The sequence below is a fragment of the Microchirus variegatus genome (genome assembly GCF_963457635.1).
Source record: "Microchirus variegatus genome assembly, chromosome: 1".
Taxonomy (NCBI): Eukaryota; Metazoa; Chordata; class Actinopteri; order Pleuronectiformes; family Soleidae; genus Microchirus; species Microchirus variegatus.
The window spans coordinates 8,364,564-8,375,088 of NC_139802.1; positions in this window are offsets into that span (position 1 = coordinate 8,364,564).

The following is a 10,525-nucleotide window of genomic DNA, read 5'->3' on the forward strand; positions in this document are numbered from 1 at the left end:
ATACGCATACATACAGTGAAATGGTTCATGCCGCAGCCAAAATCATTTTTTAATGTTTCTGTCATGGTCCTTGCTAAAATATCCTTGCTTCCTATATCATCCAACCTATAGATCATTCAGAAGTCGGGTCAGGTAGGAAGTATCACATGACTTGGTTTGATCCGTCATCCTGATCTAAAATCATTAAATCTGCCAGTGGTGCAGACAGGACTTGCTTAGTTAGGGGGGTGATTTATTAATCACGGTTATTATCAATAAAACTACAAATACATTTTATATATATAACACGGCCAGTTTTTTTCTATGATGATTTTTGTTATGGTATTATGAAATAATGTTGTTAAATCATTAAAAAAATAAAAACATTTAATTAATTGAATGAAAATGTAAAACATTAGTGAAAGCAAGAGTGTATCGCATCGCTTCATCTAATAAAACCTAATGTTTACTCGTAAAAAAGGGCAACATTAGTGATTTACTCTGGTGCAGATGAGTTAACATTAAAACATTTTTTTTTTACAACTTGGTGTCACGCCTGCCTCTTAAAAGGGGGGTAAAAACGCTTCTGATAGCTCCGTAGCAACAGCAGTCACATTTATGGATCTCGAAAGTGAAGCCTACACTTTGTCACAGCACCCTTTTTTATATTTGCTGCCTCGGTAATTGTGCTGGTATCAATTACATGTGCATGAGCAAACACATTGATGCAGGCACACAGGCACCTTCATCTGAGATGTGTGTGTTTTTCCTGTGGGACAACACTTAATCAGTGCTGCTCATGTTTAGCCATAAGACACCACATTCCAGATTGATTCTTTACCGCTCATCCCTGGATCAAAGAGTTTCACCATTACCATACAACAACACAGCCTGGTTTTTTTTTTTTTTTTTAACTGGACTCATTTTTTTTTATCCAGCGCACCTTCATGTAAACTCCTGATTGCACAGGTGTTTCACTCCACAGCAGGTGTTCCCATTTAAAAATTTCATCAAAGCACACATTTTTTTTTTCCCCTCCATAGCCCATTACCTTGAAGCTGCATGTGACCGTGTGTATCTGCTGTAAAGTGGCGTGTGCATGTACACGTCCCCAGCATGTTTTTAGAGCATTTCTCAGGGGTCAGTGCATATTTGAATGCAGGCAGATTAAAAATCCTCTCGTGGCCGCGTCTGTAGTGTTTCCCCGACTGCCTTCGTGCACTCTGCAAAGTGACCTTTACAGAATCAACCCTAACCACCAACCATCATCGCCACACAAAGCAGGGATGGTGAGAATAATAGAGCCGGCTCGCTGAACAAAAGCTCTGAAGCCTCCCTCTACTTTTCCTCCCCAAAGACAGATTATGTGCATCCCTCTAAAAGATGAAAAGCAGTAATTAAAATTATTTGGCTCATTTGGGGAGTTTACCGAGCTCATTTCACCGTCACTACTCGGGGGGGGGGGGGTTATTTGTCATATGTAGCTCCTGTTTGGATTCCTGGCCATGATCTGAAAGGTTTTTCAACATAATGTTCATTTGTCTACTGAGCAACAATTGGCACCAGCAGAATATGGATTGTTTTTCTGGCCCACTGCATTAATACAGACTGAAATAGTTCAATTAGGGGCTGCAATGATTACTTCAGTGTTATTAAAGCAAGCGTTTTGATTGTTGAACTTCTTAAATGTGAATATTTGTCTGGATTCTTTGCTCCATATAGGGAAGAAATCATTCAAACATTGAATCATTTTGGTTTGTGGACAAAGCAACACATTTGAGAACAGATGATGCCTTTGAGCTTTCCCCTCAGGAGCAGCCTCATGCAGCACAAATCAAATTTCATTTTTTATATACATAATGTTCCACAAATATGTTTTAAGCTCCTGTGACTTTCCATGAAGCACAGTCATCTTTGCTTTATTCAATTCAATTTCATTTTATTTGTATAGCACCAAAACACAACATTATCTCAAGGCGTAGTAACACAGAAACCTTTACAGTCTTATAGAAAGGTGAGAAACACAACAGTTCACACGGTGAGATATGATATACAAATGCTGCATGGTTACTTTATGTTTCATGCTATGTGTAAATATTTGGTACACGGTAAACATTACATCTAAGCATCTGCATGTCAGCATTGTCATTATGTGCTGCTGTTTGCTATTTAATTAAATGAATCCTTTCATATTTGTGGCTCAAGGGCAAACATAAAAAGAAAAGCATTTTCATTCAGGGTCTTGTGAATTTTTTTTTTTTTTTTTTTCTTCAATTCCTCCTCAGCAGAAATCTGGTGTTGATGGTTATTCATCCTGTACAGCAGTGAGCAGTCAGCAATTGTTCCCAAATCTAAATTATTTGTTTATCTTCACAAAAAAACAATAACACTTCATATTGAGTTCAGAGCTTTTATTCTGAAAAAATATGAACCGATTCAAACACTATTTTTGCTCGAATTGACAGTTAACCTAAACTAAATGTTTGGTTTGAAAAATAAAAATGTTTGATTTGATGGACAACAATGTCCTTCAAATAACTATTTGCATATGTTCGGCTCAAAGAAGACGCAGTCGTTTTTCAAATTTAATCTCACACACATTTGTCTCCCTAACAAGCTGCTGATTCAAGACAACGTCCACATTTTTTTTGTTTAGTTTAAGGCACTTTTGTCTGAAGAAGAAAACCATGTTTTGCCAAAATATTCAATTGCTTTCCAAAAAATTGGTTACACTGGCTCGGTACCTAATGATGTGTCGTGAGAGATTATGTTTTTGGTCTCCAAGCAAATTTACATAAAACCCTTTAGGTAAGATTAATGTGTTCAAACAACATGCATAACATGGAGATTAATTAACTGACTAAAGATCTCTTGGAAATGATTTGTTTACCAATTCAAAATGATATTATATAGGTTTTGGAGATATGGCTGTGCATTAGTTGCTACATTATGCAACAACTCTGATCACGACCATGGTTATAATAGTTTTGGATTTTTCATTAGTTTTTGTATTATTCGTTTTTATGTGATGTAAATGCTTTGTTTTAGTTTAGTTCTTTTTTTCTAATATGGAGTATTTGCCCGGTGCACGATTCAAAAAGGTGATAATAAGTCTTGTGTTTCAAATAAAACCTTTCAAAATTGCCTGCAGGGAAGAAATAAATACACTTCATATGAACACAAAAGGATTATGTATGAAATTAATTTACAAAGACGAAAACAAAGCACATTTTCGCTACAATTTTAGTTCGTTTCAGTTGGTTTTATAAACACACAATTCAGTTATAGTTATCGCTTTTTTTAAACTCTTTTTATTTTTATTTCAGTTCACGAAACAACAATAGTTTTGGTTATTTCTTTCGTTTTTGTTAACCCTAATAACCTTTGTCATGACTTTGTTTGGGAAACACTGCGGTACACTATAAACCACTATGTTCACTCTATTAAGAGTCTATGTGCGACAGCTGATGTGAGATGACTTGCACAGCTGGTCAGAAAGTAAATTAACTACTATTACATTAAGTTTTAATATATGTCACAGATGTGCGACACCTGCTTCTGGAGCGGAGCTTATACAAGATTACATTAGACTGCCATCTTTCCCCCCCCACACACACACACACTGAACATAACTAAAAATACCAGAGTGCAGAGTATAGGTCGTTCCTGTAATGGCAGCAGGCTGTTTGTGTAATGTATATGATGAGCCATATGTTTAGTTGGACACAAATGTGAGATGTGGTGGTAATGCTCCATAAAAGAGTGAGAAATGTGTCTGGACATACTGTGGCCGGCACAAACAAAACCGCGGCCGTTGCTGTTGCTACGTTTATGTTTTTTTTTCTGTTCTCCCCTCAGGGGGAAAACCATGATTTATCTGTAAAGGCCAGGCATGATTACTCGCATCACTCTTCTGCCCAATGAAAACCTTGGGAAGCATTACGCTGCCTCTCTGAAACCATCACGTTTATGGCCGGGAATTCAGAGTGCAGATGTTTTCAAGTGGGTTTTGATGTTTGGGTCTTTGCGTTAAGAGGAAGTGATGAAGAGGATGTATGTTTCGTATCTTAATAAGTAGTATATGGGGGTGTGTGCGCACTTTATGTCTCTATTTTAAGAGAATGCCTCTTTTTAATCTTCTCTTTCTCTTTAATCATTCTTTGTCTTTTTGTGGGCATGGTGGCTCTGTGGGAGCCCCCTTACTTTCATTGTTCCAGTATCCTGTTAGAATAATAATTCTATTCTATTATGAGAGTGAGAGGCTCTCGCGTTGTATGTGTGTGTGTGTGTGTGTATGTGTGGATAGGTAGATATATACTTTATATACTGTGTGTAAGTGAGAGAGAGAGGTACCCATTAATAAAAGAACTAATGTTCTTTATGAGCGTGAGGTGACCCATCTTTGCACTATACGCCATAGAGGGGTTGTTCATTATTAAAAACAGATGACAAGAAGTGTTTTCTCACATATTCTGACCACGTCGTGACACGCCATCTGCCAGTCTCGCAGATGCCTGTTGATGTTTCAGACCACGTTGTGACACTGTACAATCGCACAGCCTAGGGCAGAGGCACATCTCGATGTTTCAGATCAGGGCAGGCCAGGTCTTGACATCCGACCAAGCTGTCGGACTGACCAGAGACAGAAGCTGACCAGTTTTTTTTTTGCTACAGGCTAGCGGCCTTGCGCAGAAACATGTGATGTTTCAGATCTCATGACAGGTTACGGCCAAGCTGTCAGAGTTAAGGTGGAAAGTTTTTTATAAGGAGTCATTTACTGATTTTGCATATAGACTAAGTGTATTAATATAATACACAGGTTATATTGGAGGACAAAGTCCATGCTCTATAAGTATTCGTTTTACAACAATCAAACTCGGAGTTCCAGATATGGTGTGTCAGAGCTCCTCCATAAAGTTTCCAATTTTGGACAACCAAACATCTACGAATAACCCTGTACAGCCATTTTTTGTATTACTATATATTTAAAGGTACAATGTGTAGTATTTATGGGTTTATATAACCCAAAATCCACTTTTTTATACATATTATGTGCTCCTGCATTGTCTAGTCGCTGTATAATAGTTTTTGTTTCATTTTCGTAGTGTTTCAAAAAGTCATGTAAAATAACATGACCACGGACCGCGGTTGCATAGCCACTGTTAGCAGCAAGACGCCATGTTTCTACCGGAGCCTGTAAGGACAAACGCGAGAGAACAAAACAAGCGTCTCTTTACTTGTAGCGGAAGTCCCGCCTCCTCTCTCTCTCCGCTTCGTCTTCTATGGCCGCGGTAGCTCGCCCTCTCCCTCGCCTCACGAACCTCATCTGCTGACACGGAGAAAGACAACAAGGACGACATTTGACCAGCTGAGGATACCGTAGCGCTCAGGGAAGGGAGGGGGTGAGCAGAGCAGCAGGTCTTTGTTGTAAATTTCAGCCTCTCCTCTAGATGGCACTATAAACTACTTATTTCCCCTTTAAGTTGAAGCGAAGTGTTAGTCCCAATGGCACCGAAACGGGCACCTGGGAAACCGTCTTCATACCTGATCTTGCACAGCAAGCTAGCAGCAGAAATGGTTAACTTATATTATAATATTACTCGAGACAAATTTAGTAGATATCTATTCGTCCGATTTGAAATTCTCTCAGTCAGACTGAACCTGGTCAATATAGTATATGGGGCGAACAATGACAACAATACACTGTTTTATTTAAATTGAATGTAATTCACTCTATATGCAAAAATCAGGGAATAACTCCTTATAAAAACGTTATACCTTCACTCTGGCTGTATAAAAATGGGTTGAAATGTGCTTCTATGGACGCATCTTCACACACACACACACACATTATACATTCCGACAGATTGGCCATAACGTGTGATGAGATCTGAAACATCGTTTGTTTATGTGAACATCATGCGTTGGCATGTGTGTGTGAACTATCTGTGCAAGGCCGCTAGCCTGAAGGGACCGTATCAAAGACCTGGTCAGCTTTTGTCTCTGGCCAGTCTGACAGCTTGTACGAATGTATTGTGTCACATTGTGGTCTGAAACATCAACATGGATCCGTGATATTGGCAGGGGCGTGTCACGACGTGGTCAGCATATTTATAAAAATGAATGGCTACCTCTCTCTCCCCCCCCCAAAAAAAGGTGGGAGCCATATACTACTCTAATAACACTATATTAGACGAGAAGATTTTGCCGATGATTGATTCTACCTCAATAAATCAATTTTATTATCTTGATCGATTGTTGTATACGTTCCACTTGCAGCCATCTTGGATTTTATATGTCGCCAGCTTTATGACATGGAAGTGTTTCATATCTGCTGTCCAGTTGCAATATCTCGTACATTTCACCATGTTCTGATATAAACTAGTTTTGAAACGTACAAAAGGTCAGAGAAAAAGGAAATAAATAGTGTTGTGTCCTGACATTTCATTTTCCCTGCTGCAGGTGTTGTTCTGCGCAGACGGGAGAGAAATCACATGGAAACATATTTGCTGAGGCTTAGCACAGTTTTAATGCCAGAGTGTGGAACTGTTATTTTCAAGCCTTTGCCAAGCAAATTAATGTTAATCAGTGCTGATTATCATAAATCCAGCGCCGCAATGTGTTTCATATCAACCAGCAAATGACTGGTTTTGCCAGCTCTGAATAAAACATAATTAATTATATGTAAAAGAATGGCTTACTGTGTTGGAACTGATGTTTGGAATGTCTGTGTTCGATCATGTTTGTGTCATTACGCTCTACGCCAAATCAAGAGACACAAATTCCACACAGCGTGCTTAGGTTACCTGTTGTTGTTATCAAAGACAAATGAGCTTCTGCTCACAGGCATGTTGTCAATTCCACATCTAGCTACAGTATAATCACGCTGACCTGTTGGACTTTCAGGTGTGAACTCATGTTATCTGAATAGGCGAGAACTTTTTTCTATAAATACACTGATACTGAGGCTTGAAGGACACTGAACAGACGCTGAAGCCACTGTGACACCAAGGAAACTGCAGGCTTTACATCTGCTGATCTCACAGCCCACAGTATTTGGAGGTTATTGCATCGGTGCTCTCGGTTTTTCTGGGCAGTAAGCCTCGAGGGACATGAGTCATAATTATGAACAGCTCAGTCTTCGTGATTGTAAAAGATAAATCTTTGTGTGATCAGTGAATAAGAGTTGTCTCAGGGAAAAGACAGAAGCAGAATAAACCAGCCATAGCACCTTCAAGGGACTGCGCGGCCAGAAAAATTTATTTATTTTCTGACCGCGTCATATCATCACAATGATGCATATGCTGTCTTTTCGCAGTAAATTAGTGTGTGTGTGTGTTCCAGGTATTACTCATGCTGGTTGGGCCTGAATACTTCCATACCTCGGGTTAACAACAACCGCCATCAGTGCTGTTGACCAACAGGGTGCTGGTGGACACTGGGCTACTGTTGGCTGAAGACAGAGAAAGAGGAGAAGACATGTTCGGAGGTAATGAGACAGAGGGAAGGGTAGACTGTGGAGGGGACTTTAAATGTGTTCTACCATGGTTTAGATGGAAAGCCAAATGGGGTAGGGGTAATTTTGAAGGAAGAGTATGTGAAGAGTGCTCTTGAGGTTTGCAGCTAGAAATTGAAGGTGTGATGTTGAATGCTGTCAGTGCTTATGCCCAGAGCAGGCCCAAGGCATAAACGAACTAAGCGCCGGCTTAGGGCCCATGTGACCACCAGGGGGCCCCCCTAAAGTATTTAATTATTTAGTTTGTGTGTGATGGTAACAGTCATTCGCAAATTCAGACAAAAGTTCTAAACATATCTTTTTCTCAATGCATTGTCTATTGTTTTACTGTGTTACTTTTTAGTAGGCTGACACCATATTAACCTCTTATTGTTGTGCCATTTTGAATACAAATTAAAAAATCAACACAAGACCATTGTCGAAGAGGTATTTATTTTATTTACCATTTAAAATGAATTAAAGCCAATATAAGTGTAAGAACATGTAAGGCAGCAACACGGTTATAGCTGTGCAAAATCCATCCATCGTGTCATTCACTGCTTTATGATTGGCGTTGATAAAGGGCCCCAAAATCAAAATTAGCTTAGGGCCCCATGAAGGCTTGGGCCGGCCCTGCTTATGCCCACACAAGTTGCTTGTCTGACTGAAGAGAAAGACGAGTTCTGGAGTGAGTTGGATGAAGTGGTAGAGAGTCTTCCCGGGGGAGAGAGAGTGGGAACTGAATCAGACTTCAGTGGACATGTTTGGTGAAGGGAACAGACGTGATGGGTATCTATGGGGTGATGGGTATCTATGGGGTCAAGGAGAGAAATGTGGAAGGACAGATGGTCGTGGGTTTTGCAAAAAGGGATGGAAGTGGTAAATACATACTTCAGGAAGAGTGAAGAGGGTAAGGTGACATATAAGAGGAAGATGCTAACAGGTAGAGTGTATGCAGAAGATGCAATCTGAGGAGGAGAACGTGGCTTGGCGTTATTGGATGGTAGGATGACTTTGGAAACCAAGAAGAGGAAGCGAGTGAAGGGGAGAAGTTCAGAGAAGAGTTGTGACAGGCTCTTTACCAGATGAGGGTACAGGTGTTTGAAGTATCCTCGAGTGCAGTGAGACAGTGGCGAGGTGTGCAGTTCAAGGAGAAGGTTGGATTACATCAGGGATCAGATCTGAGTCCCTTCTTGTTTGCAGATCACATTGCAGATGATGTAATCTGTAGTGAGATTAGGGGACAGGTGGAAGAGAGCCTGAGGTGACAGGGATCAGGGATCAAGAGTTCAGGCTTTGAAATTGCAATTGTGTTGTTTTTCTTTAACGTGTGATTATTTACAGAAAGCAACGGTGCGTCACGTGTTGAGATGCCAGGAGAAGATGTTGGTGCTGTGTGTTTACAAGATCAAATTAAATTAAATTCAGTTTTGTTCAAATCAATTCAATTTGATATGTGAAGCTTGAAACATGTCGATAATTCCAGCATAGGCAAGACTGCTTTATAGGTATTAATAATACATCATTGTATTCTCATTTAATTTATTTTCCAGTACATACCCCCGTCCCAACCTCAATAACCTTCATACAGTGCGTTATTTGAAGATCAAGTTCACATATTCCCCTGGTACAATTATGTTTTTTTTATGAAACGTGATGTAAATGAATAGGTAAATATGGACCTGCATCCTGAGTGATACTTGGAAACACCCCATGGAATATAAATCCAAAGTGATATCTTATGAATAAAGAATTTATTTAGAGTTGGTCGACTGGTTTGTAAGAAATTAATTAGTCACACTAGGAGTTTATCACTTCACACAATTCTCATTGCATCAGTTTATGTGATTGAAAAGGTACTGATGCTAAACCACATCCATTTAGTTATTTTTTTTTTATCAAACAGAAAGCCTCCCCACACAGGCATGATGGCTATGATTTTCTGATTTTCACTCTGCGGCTGATAACCAAAGATCCAGTCTCCCACTCTCAAGATGTTATTGTCATCTGTTTATCTGTCACAGTGGTATTCTGCAATAATTGGGCAGAGGTTTCGCCGTTTCAGCTGACAATTAGTTACGCAACAGCAATTTGTCTTGGTCTGGGACTTGATTAGTTTTCTAGCACACTTTAGATATAACAAGACAGAAGCAGCGTGAGCTACTTTAAATCATTTTTTTTTACCTGTAAAACACATTGTGCACCACTTTCTCGCAGAGTGGGGAAGCTGTAATAGCTTCTTTTCTCATTTGAGGTGAAAGGGTGGCACACAATTATGACTAGATGTTTACAACCTCCACTATAAGATGACTGAAAATTACCGTTGAAAAAAAAAATTTTCAAGGTTCTTTTACATGTCAGGTAATGTGGATGTCTCTCCTCCATCATCCACTGTGGGTTAAAAAGTGCAATGGCAGAGCTTCTGTCCTTGACCCACACAAACCCAGTTCATTTGTTGTGGTATGATCGCTGTGACTGCTGGTTATAAATTATAACAATGTTGTGACAAGAACTGCTGTGCACAGCCAAGGTGTGTGTGTGTGTGTGTGTGTGTGTGTGTGTGTGTGTGTTCTTGTATTTGTTGCTTTGTGAGGACCAAAAGTTGTATAAACCATACACTCTTAGAAATAAAAGTGCTAAGTAGAACCATATAAAGTTTTTCGGCTTGTCCTCATAGGAAAACCCTTTTTGGCTCCAGGTGGAACCTTTCTAAAGGTCACGTAGAGTGGTCCTGTTGCACATATATGTTAGTTATGGAGGTCTACTTACATATATTAACTTGTTTTTATGGTCAAAAACCTCCTAGTTGCTGGAAACGAGCCGATAGAAATCTGTCCTTTTTTAAGCACTTGTGCGCTATTTCAGACATAAATCTCGCCTGAGAAGACAGACCGTTGTGATTGGCAAGTACCCCGGAAGTGACATTCGGCACACCCGCTCTCAGAAGCGCAGTTCCCCCTTCTGGAACAGTGAATGCACTGCTCCTCATTATCAAAACATTGTTTTAACAGTTTAAAAAAAAACTTCGTCACGACTCCCCACCGCAGTCCC